The sequence below is a fragment of the Gopherus evgoodei genome, chromosome 6 (genome assembly GCF_007399415.2).
Source record: "Gopherus evgoodei ecotype Sinaloan lineage chromosome 6, rGopEvg1_v1.p, whole genome shotgun sequence".
Taxonomy (NCBI): Eukaryota; Metazoa; Chordata; order Testudines; family Testudinidae; genus Gopherus; species Gopherus evgoodei.
The window spans coordinates 125,910,394-125,921,788 of NC_044327.1; positions in this window are offsets into that span (position 1 = coordinate 125,910,394).

Genomic DNA, 11,395 nt, shown 5'->3' on the forward strand with positions numbered 1-11,395 from the left:
AAGTTTCACAATACCACTGAAAACTAGATAATTAGTATTATAGCTGCACCAGTTGCATAATGAGTAAATTAAGGTATAGAAAGATTAAGTGTAGAACTGGTTAGGAGAAATATTCTTCCCCCAAACAAAAAAACCCCCAAAAAACAAAAGGGGAGTTTTCAATCTAAAACCAAAGAAAAGTCAATTTTAATTAAACAGTCTCAGGAACTTTTGTTTTTCAATAGAAACATAAATATATTTCATTGAATAGAATATTTTGTGCATTTTTGACACACATACACAAAATCCTTTTGACTGTAAATATTTCAACTAGCTCTAATTAAATAACCTGCCTTACATTAAACATCAAATATGTTCAGCCATTCAAAATCCACATGGATGCCATTTTTTCCTCATGCCAGCCGCTCCTCCTGAGAGCATAAGAACTGCTGTACTGGGTCAGAACAATGACCCCTCTAGCCCAGAATCCAGTCTCCGATAGTGATCTTGTCCAGTTCCACTATATCCTTTTTGAGATGAGGAGACCAGAACTGGACACAATGTTCAAGGCATGGGTCAACCATGTGTGACGTTCCCCTCTGGTGTTATGTGGATTGATGATTTGCTAGATCACCCCAATCCTTGACTCTAGGAGCCAGCCTTACCCTGCTCTGCTGTGAGATCCCCCACTCCTGGGCTGTTCACACACAGCCTCTGGCATGTAAGCTGCTCCTAGTTACTTGCAAGTGAATGACACTAGCCAGTATCTCCAATCCCAGGCACAACCCTAGGAATCTTGGTCTTGCAGTGTCCAGTTATGCCCACTGGACACTGCTAACTTATATGAGTTCATCAATTCAACAAATAAATTGATATGTACCAGCCTTGTTATCCCAAGGGGAGTCTCTGACAAGCTTCAAACCAAACACACTGCTTCAGGTAGAATAAACAAACAAATTTATTAACTATAAAGATAAATTTTACGGGATTATAAATCAAAGCATAACAAATCAGATTTGATCAAATGAAATAAAAGCAAAATGCATTCTAAGCTGATCTTAACACTTTCAGTGCCCTTACAAACTCAGATGCTTCTCATCACAAACTGGCTGGTTGCCCTTCAGCCAGGCTTTCCCCTTGGACCAGCACTTCAGTCACTTGGGTGTTGATGTCTGGAGACGGAGGTGGAAGAGAGAGACAGAGCATGGCAAATGTCTCTCCCTTTTATCATGTCCTTTCTTCCCTCTTGGCTTCCCTCCCCCCTTTCAGAGTCAAGTGAGCATTACTGCATTTCTTCAAGCAAAGTTGAGCAATTCCCCTGGTGTGGCTTCATGCAGTTGAGTCATTGCATTGTAGCTCCCTTGCTGGACAATGGCTGTTGGTGGGTTGTTTGACACCCCACCCGGGTGTTCGTTACTTTCCTTGCAGTTGCCTCTGGGGAATTAATAACTGGCTGATTCCCCCAATTTACAGCATGTCTTAGTGACAACCATACTACACAATTGTCCTAACTTCATATGCATTAATGATATACATATATGAATAGAGAAATGACTTTCAGTAGATCATAACCTGTCCCCTGATACCTTACAAGGCATACTTGATATGTAAGATCACGATTATATGAAAATGAGGAATATGAGGGTTACAGCATGGTCCCCAAGGTATAGAATGTCACACCATGATTTTAGACATTGTAGCATTTTCTATCTTGTTTTCTGTCCCTTTCCTAATAGTTCCTAACAATCTGTTAGCTTTTGACTGCTGCTGTGGATTGAGCAGAAATTTTCAGAGAATCATCCATGATGACGTCAGGATCTTTTTCTTGAGTGGTAACAGCCAATTTAGAACCCATCATTACATATGTATAATTGGGATTGTTTTTTTCTAATGTGCGTCACTTTGCACTTCTCAATGTTGAAATTTGTTAGACCCCCAAGTGGGGCCCCAGGGCCAGACTACGGGTGCTCCGGCCTCCATCCCCCAACGGAATTCTCCCCCACCCCTCAGAACTGCCACTGGTCACGTAGCTGCTCAGAAAGCAGAACTTGCAACAGGAAAAGCAGCCTTGTGGTCAGCCAGCCTGGAGGGACAAAGTTCCCCTCACTACGGTTGCTTCCTGGGTAGAGATGTTGGGGCCCGACTGCCTCCCTTGTATGGGCATTTGCCACTCGCGACCCCCCAATTGGCTTATCACAAACTATGACGACAAATTTACTATATATTGCCGGTCCCCTCCCGGGGACGGGCGGAGAGACCCCGAATTCCTGTCGAAACCGTATCCAGGCCTGATCACCCTGAAGACTCTCTCGGCTCACGCGTTTCCTGAAGCCTAACCGCTTGCCGGCCGTAATGAAACTTTTGTGGTTTGTATGTGTAAGTATAATTAGCTGTTAAGTATTCTGTACTGGTAGATAAGAGGCAAAGACTGATTCCAGCCGCCCCAAGACTCCTGCTAGGGGAAACCCGTTGACCAGGAAATCTTGAAAGCAAGGGGGATCAGTTGAGCCTCACACTTTATTTAGGGAAATTAGTTGCTGCATTTATGATTACTAATAGCACCAATATCACTTCTACTAACCCCTGGAACGACCTGAATAACTATTGGGACTTGGAAAAATACCAAGGCCAGCTTTTATTTGTAATTGCAGTATTTGTATTATTTGCTTTGGTAGTGTATTGTAAGCCCCAGATGTAACTAATCGTGTTATCCCTTATCCCTATCTGTGATTCATTTAATAAACCCTTATTCTCTTAAACACTAAGAGTGATTGTTTGCGTGTTCTCCGTCACTACCCGTGGGCACTTGACACCCCCCCCCAGGGCATCCAGTGATCGAACCTCCGCCCTACCCCAACGCTCATTACCCGGTAGATAACGGGCACCTGGTGGCCATATCGGTGGAGCAAGGGGCGAGAGTAATCAGTAATCAACAAAATTCATCTGAGATTTTGCTGCCCAGTCATACAAGTTTGTGAGATCCCTCTGTAACTCTTCACAGTCAGCTTTGGATTTAACTCTCTTGAATAATTTTGTATCATCTGCAAACTTTGCCACCTCACAGTTCATTCCCTTTTCCAGATCATTAATGTATATATTGAATAGCATATGTCTTAGTACAGATCCTTGGGGGCCTCACTGTTCATCTCTCTCCATTATGAAAACTGACCATTTTATTCCTACCCTTTGTTTCTTATTTTTTAACCAGTTACTGATCTATGAGGTGACCTTCCCTCTTTTTCCATGACTGCTTAATTTCCATAACAGCCTTTGGTAAAGGACCTTGTCAAAGACTTTCTGAAAATCCAAGTCTGACCCATAGCCAGAAAGGGTTAAGCAGCTTGCAGGCTAATTTACCCAGATTCAAACTTTAGGGGCATATAGGTAGATAATGTTTTTGTGTGTTTACATGTATGTTGTTAGAGGTTAACAATGTAATCAAACATTCTCTGTCTATGCTGTATTCTGTTAATTCAGAGATCAAAAGGACACCTTAACATTTAAATGAACTGTAAACATAGTGATATCACTGTACTTGGCTCTCTTTGAAATGTACAGCAAATCACCTATGAATGGTGGAAAACAGGCAATTTGCACCCTAATTGAGTGACCTCAGAGCAGCTCCCTGGGACCCCCGTCACACCAAGTACACTACGTTGATTGGCTCAAACATTGTCCACATGCTTGTTGACGGTATGATTTTGGCTAGATTGCTGGCAAGTCATGACGACTGCTGCTGATGGCATTTCTTAGCCACACATCCTATTTTTGTTACCTCCTTCCTTCAATCCTCCTTTCTAGCCCACCTGTTTCTCTCATCCATCGGCTATGTCTTGCCTCTTAGATTATAAACTACTTGGGGCAGAGACAACCATTTATTCTGTGAATCACCTACTACAATGGGGCCCTGACATGTTTGAAATCTACGTACTACAACAATATAAATGTTTAATGAGTGTGGCTAGATGAGGAAGAGGATGAACACCAGGGAGGATGAAGAGCTCTTTAAGAAAAAAGACAATGTTGGCACAAAAACAAGTAGTATAATTTAGACCTGAATAAAATTGGGCTGGAAATTAGAAGAAAATTTCTAATCATTGGAGCTGTGAGGTTGTGGAACATAAGAGTAAGATGTAATTTGATACATTTAGGAATGGATTATGCAATAGGGTTGCCTGGACTTGATGACCCAATTGGTCCCTTCCAGTCTTATGTCCTATGTTTCTAAATTCAGCAGGGGAGAAACAGAAACCAGTAATCCTGTCTCCCATTCTCCTGGCTCTAACAACTAGATAACTTTGCATTTGTATTAAAAAATGCAAAAGAAGCTCCTCTCTCAAAATTCCTTTTTTCTCTCTCCAAGTCCAAAATAGATAAATTATGTGAATTCTATTTAAGTCTGCAATTTCCTGGAAGGATGGATTTTTTGTATAGCTTCTTAATTAATATGCTTTAAATTTAGATAGTACAAATTAATTGCAGTGAGAATTTCTTAGGAGAATTGGTGCTAAAATAAAGTGCACTAAATGACAAGGTTTTCAGACAAGTGTTGTAAGTGTTCTTCCAACCCCCTCACGCATCTTCCTGACAGAAGGAATGTAATGTATTATTTTCTTATTAATTCCACATTTAGGGTAGTCATATGAATAATAATTCAGGAGAACAAAAGTGACTAAATATAGTAAGAGATGAAATTTGTCTCATTGCTTTTTAAATATATATTTATATATAACACTTCTGAAAATTGGGTTGCTCTCTGCTTAAATAAAGATTTGGGGCCCAGATCATCAAAGGTATGCCCACTGGTGTGAGGTGTCTAATTATCTTTGACAATCTGGACCTAAATGCCTAACTAGAGATATCCACGTTTGAAATTTTTGGCCTTCATTGGCTCAGAGAAAAGTACTCTTCCAAGCTTCTGCATTTTGCATTGCCCATAGCACTGTGTCTTCTAAATTGGAGAGAAGCAACTGTTGAAGTCTGTAGAGATAAGAAAAAAGTAGTGCATTGTCTATCTTTGCCTGCGTGAATTTGGGGCTATGGAGTGCTGTCTCCCTTGATATGAGAACAACACAGACCTACACCTTCTTATTTTCAAAGTTTTAACTAGAGCTGTTTGGTTTTATCTTTGGTTTGTTGAACTGTTTCTCATTTAATCTCATCGTTTGTAGGCTATGTTGTGCTGAATTTTTAAAAATAAAATCATGAAGTTAATGCACATAAAATTCTTGTGCCAAGATGCATCCACAAGTGCACTAGGAATTAGCACAACTGCATGTACTAATTTAGTAGATATACATGCGAATAGCTACTGTTGGGGCCAGTCCTGCAAGGTGTTGAGCATTTTCAACTCCCATTAACTCAGCACAGCACTTTCAGGACCAAATGCATCTAACTAATTATGTGTGCATAAATTTTCCGCATTAACCATGTGCATTCATGGTAAAATCTTGGACAAACACACGTATATATATATATATTTATTTTTACTTACAGGCCTTGCCCTCCATCAGCCACCCTGCCCTCCAAGTCCTGACAGTTCTCTGGCAGAGAAGGATGCGAGGTGGAAGGGTAAGCGCCAAGATAGACCAGTGGTCCTGTGCTCCACCAAATGGCTTGAAGTGCAGATGGGAAGGAGCTCATCTGTCCCCCGTTCCTGACCCATCAGACCAGAACTCTTGACCCAGCTGACCTGGGCAGAGGAGGCTGCCAAGTAGATTGCTTGGCAGGCCTCCACTTGTACCAGGTCACCTGGGTCCTGGACCACGAGGAGCACGTCGTCGGTGTACACTGACAGGACCAGCCACAACTCCGGCTCATGAAGCACTAATCCAGTCATCTTCCAGCAAAGATGACAGAGTAAGGGCTTAATGGCCAGAGTACACAGCTGGCCAGACAGTGGACACCCTGGTGTACCCTTCACCTGTAGCTAACCGGTTTGTTCAGCGACCAGTTGAGCTTGACCAAGCACTCTGTGGAAGCATACAATACCTGGAGAAAATTCACAAACTAGTGCTTGAAGCTGAACACCCACAGAGTGCTCAGGAGATATCTTAGGTTTCAGAGTAGCAGCCGTGTTAGTCTGTATCCGCAAAAATAACAGGAGTACTGGTGGCACCTTAGAGACTAACAAATTTATTTGAGCATAAGCTTTTGTGCGCTACAGCTCACTTCATCAGATGCATAGAATGCAACATATATGTCCTCACTATATGTTTCATTCTATGCATCCGATGAAGTGGGCTGTAGCCCATGAAACTTACGCTCAAATAAATTTGTTAGTCTCTAAGGCGCCATCAGTACTCCTGTTATTTTTGTGGATACAGACTAACACGGCTGCTACTCTGAAACCTAAGAGCTGAAGGTAGATCATTGAATCACTTGCACACTGCAAAGCCAGTGAGAGCTTTTTCTTTCTCTGTCTGGCCTTGTCAGCATTTCAGTCTTTTAACACAACATTAGGAATATGAGTAAAGTGGCCAGTGTCTAACCTGTTCATAAAAATACAGATTTGGACTTTAATAATTCATTACATGACTTATAATTCATGGTAAAAGGGTAGAAACTACAGTAAACTGCCAGGGTTTCCCAGCACTGCAACCTTCCTTGCTGATGTCAGGAGTATTGAATGATAATAAAGTAAATGACACTGTAAATAATAAATAACCTCATCACCGAATATGTAAAAACAGAATGCTTGAAAGTGAAAATTCCCGACAGCCAAAAGGTTTTACAACTCTTCCCAATGTCAGAGGCACCAACTGTTGGTTTCTAGTGAAAGGCACTCTGTTTGCTGTGGCTTCATTTACAAAAAGAAAAGAAGGAGCAAATTAAAAACTGGTGTAGTTGCTGATAAAGGGCATTCAGATATTAGGAGAATGGGTGGATTAGAATGCAAGAAGATGACAACAACAAAAAAGAATGGAGGCAAAAAGGGTAAGAATAGAGATAGAAAAAGAGAAGAGTATTTATAAAGGATCCAGCACTGTTGCTTTTGAATAGGATGTAAAACGCAGGTCTTGGCCACTTGTCACTATTGTCATTTTTCAGAGTAAAGCATTAAACCCCATTTCCTGGATAAATTCAAGGGTGGGCAATTGTGTTTTGTAAATCTAAAGGGCTTCTGTGGTTTCTGGAGAAGTATGTGGCTGTATTCTTCACTTCCTGCCATGATCTATCAGTGTTGCTGTGTTCCGTTAAACAGCCCTCACATTCTACCCTAGAGGTGGATATACTTCAGTGGTAAGTGAAATGATGTTTCTAGATGTACTGCATAGAGGGCTCTGGGATACTGTCATAAACAGATAGCTAAGGGTTAACGTCTCTTTCACCTGGAAAGAAGTAATCTGAACCACCTGACCAGAGGACCAATCAGGAAACAGGACTTTTTCAAATCTGGGTGGAGGGAACTTTGTGTGGGAGTCCTTTGTTCTTGGGTCTTCTGTCTGCCTGTATGCTCTCTCGGCTATGAGGAGTGATTTCTATTTCCTGCTTTCTAATCTTCTGTTTCCAAGTTGTGAGTACAAAGATCAGATAGTGATTTCTATATTTTCTTTTGTATTTACATAGGTATAGTTGCTGGAGTGCTTTGAATTGTATTCTTTTTGAATAAGCTGTTTATTCAATACTCTTTTAAGCAAATGACCCTGTATGTGTCACCTTAATACAGAGAGACCATTTTTATGTATTTTCTTTCTTTGTATATAAAGCTTTCTTTTTAAGACCTGTTGGAGTTTTTCTTTAGTGGGGAATTCCAGGGAATTGAGTCTGTACTCACCAGGGAATTGGTGGGAGGAAGAAGTCAGGGGGAAATCTGTGTGTGTGAGATTTACTAGCCTGACTTTGCATTCCCTCTGGGTGAGGGGGGAAGAGAGATTAACTCTCTGTATTTCTGTTTTCCAAGGCTGGGAATGGGGAGGGTGGAGTCCCTCTGTTTAGATTCATGGAGTTTGCTTCTGTGTATCTCTCCAGGAACACCTGGAGGGGGGAAGGGAAAAGGTTTATTTCCCTTTGTTGTGAGACTCAAGGGATTTGGGTCTTGGGGTCCCCAGGGAAGGTTTGGGGGGACCAGAGTGCCCCAAAACATTCTAATATTTTGGGTGGTGGCAGCTTTACCCGGTCCAAGCTGGTAACTAAGCTTGGAGGTTTTCATGCTAACCCCCATATTTTGGACGCTAAGGTCCAAATCTGGGACTAGGTTATTGACAGATACCTTGGGCAAAAGCGGATGGTTTTGGAACGACAGCATCAAAAGATACAGCTTTATCCTTGGCTCTTCTGCTCATGTGTTGGTACTGGACAAAATGCTTAGGCTACAATTTAGAAATGTGAGTTGCCAAAATTAGGCACCTGAAGAATCTTTTAAATAAATAAAACCCTGATAACTAGGTTACTATGAGATTTTCCTTTAAGGAAAAGCAGAGCCAATTACTGCTTGCCACATGGCTTTATGTTTAAGGGTGAACACTATATACATATAGAACACAACTACCTGGTCCTGGGTTTCAATCAATTATTTGAAACTTCACCAAGGGAAGTGAGCTAGCCTCCTAGGCCCAGATCTGCAAAGTTAAACAGCTCTGGCCCTTTGGAGCAGGGCAGAGCAGTGGCAAAGTCAAAGGGGGCCCAGCTCTTGGTTCGGGCGGGGCACCAAACACAGTTTAAACAGTTACAGGCCTCTCCGACTGGGGAGAGAGGGATGCTGCCACCCGGCTACGGGTGGCAAGGGGAACGCAGGCCCACCCACTCCTCTGCGTTCCAGCCCGGGGCCCTGGTAGCGGTTGTCACCGCTACTGGTGGTCAGTGGGGTCCTGACCACAACACACTGACATAGGCAACGGTAGCTCTGCAGCCTGACTGGAGTCAGCTGCCCCTGGGCTACTTCCTAATTCCCCCTCTACTCCTACCTGGTCCGGGGCCTCTGTTCTGGAGACGTCCAGGACCATCGGTTCCTCCCAATCCAGGCTGGGCGGCAGGTCCGGTAAGGTTTCAGGGAATTCGGGCCACGCCTGGTCTGGGGGCTCCTCGGGGCCGTAGTAGGGGCAAGGCAGCTCTGGCGGCTCCTCGTTGTAGCAGGGGCGAGGCAGCTCCGGCGGCTCCTCGTCGTAGTAGGGGCGAGGCAGCTCTGGCAGCTCCTCGTCGTAGTAAGGGCGAGGCAGCTCTGGCGGCTCCTCGTCGTAGTAGGGGCGAGGCAGCTCTGGCAGCTCCTCGTCGTAGTAAGGGCGAGGCAGCTCTGGCAGCCCCTCGTCGTAGTAGGGGCGAGGCAGCTCTGGCGGCTCCTCGTCGTAGTAGGGGCGAGGCAGCTCTGGCGGCTCCTCGTCGTAGTAGGGGCGAGGCAGCTCTGGCGGCTCCTCGTCGTAGTAGGGGCGAGGCAGCTCTGGCAGCTCCTGGTCTCGACCTCTGGCTTGGGCAGCCTCCCAGTCACGAGCGGCGGCGGGCACGTCTGCTCCTGCCGGTGGCCAAGCCGCAACTGAAGGCTGGGGCCCGGCTTTTATTCTTCCGGGTCGCAGCCTGACCCTTTGAGGGGCGGGACTTCCGCCCAGCAGCCCCGCCCCCGTGGATGACTGACGGGGTTCGACCCTCCCTGAGGGGGAGGGGAGCCACACCGCCTCGCTACGGTCCTTCTTCAGCGGCGTGACGGAAGCAGAACCGGAAGGTCCCATGCGCCCAGTGGGGAGAGCACAAAATGCCGCCCCCCGAATCCTGGTGCCCTAGGCGACCGTCTAGGGTCGCCTAAGGAAGCATCGGCCCTGAGTCTGACATGCTGCACATTGCAGGTCACAGAACTTCACCCACCCATTCCTGTAATTGACCCATAACCTCTGACTGAGTTACTGAAGTCTTCAAAACATGATTTACAGACTTCAACTCCTATTGATTTCAGTGAACATTAAACACCTATACACCTTCAAGAATCCGGACCCCAAAATCTCTATCCATAAGCTTTTGTTGGTTTTTTTTCTTGTAACTCTAGGGACTGGTAAAAATAGTCATTATTTCATGATACATTCATTATTGCCCAAGTAGCAGTGCTGATAAGAAGTGGAACTGTACTTCACGGAAGTTTGTTAAGGAAATAATATATCAGTTCTTGTTTAATTACAAGTAAATTACTTCTACACAGAGTATTATGAAGCGTAACCTACTTGGAATGAAAAAGGATCAGATGAAGGATTTTTAGAGGGTTGTATTTATTAGCCTTGCTTCAACATGATCTCTGAGGGAAATGGATTCACTGCTCAGCTGACTTAGTAACTCTGTACAGAAGTTTGCAAAGGGTTTAATGCAAATTGCTGTATAGCAATGACAATTGTTGTCAACAAATAACAATAATCAACATCATATGAATAACCATGAGTCACAGCTTCTAGCTTCAACTTTTTCTTAGTGGAAAAATAGCTTACCATTGCTATAGAGCTGGCATAATGTGGAGTGGAAACATCACTCGGTATTTCTCATTGATTAACTGCTGTTTTGAATAAAGTGTGAACACACAAAACTGGAACTAAACCTTGAACCAAATCCTTTTGAGAGCCAGAAAATTCAGATTAATTTCCCTGTACCCTCTATTCAACTCTATTTTCATGGTGAGCTCTGTGCTGCTGGTTTCTGGGTGGAAGGTGGCAAAACAGAGGGCTGATCTGGGCTAGTGGATTGAGTGATCTAGTGGGGCTGGGATTTGCAAATCGGGATTTGATTCCTGACCTTAGACAAGCAAATTAGTCACCCAGCATCTCATTATCCTGTCTGTATAGTGGGGGGAATTTATGTTCATGTGCTGCATTAATGTTGTGACTTTTTGTGTGAATGGGATGTTGCCAACTATCAGCTGGTGCATAGAGATATGGGATGTACTACTATTCTTGGGTTAAAAAGTTCTCCATTAGCTCAAGTGGTAGAGATCTATGTTTTTGGAACTGAAGGACCAGGGTTCTAATCACAGCTATCTAATTGTGTTTTATCATTTAAATCAAGCACACATATAGCAATTGTGTCTATGTAACACACTGAGATATCACACAGCCTTTGCAAAGTCCTTTGTGATTTTGGGATAAATGGTGCTATGGGCATTCAAAATACTATTACTGGACCACCATTTCTGTCCTTGCAGTAATTTCAGCCCAGTTCTGCACCCTCAGAAGATTCAGATATTTCCAAGAAGAATTCGGACTAAATTCTGAATCTACTGAGGTTTGCTAAGCACCGTTTGCCCCCCTGGGAATAGAGGGACAGGCAGTCTAACCAACAATGCATGTGCCAAAAATATTTTAGCACTTAACAGCTAACTAGATTTAGACTCTTCCTTCAGCTGTTAAAAAGCAATTAAAAACTCTGATCACTATCTGTAATCCTAGATTGATCTTAAAACTGTGAAACAACATTTCTAACATCTTTCTTAAAAACTGAAAATTAGTTT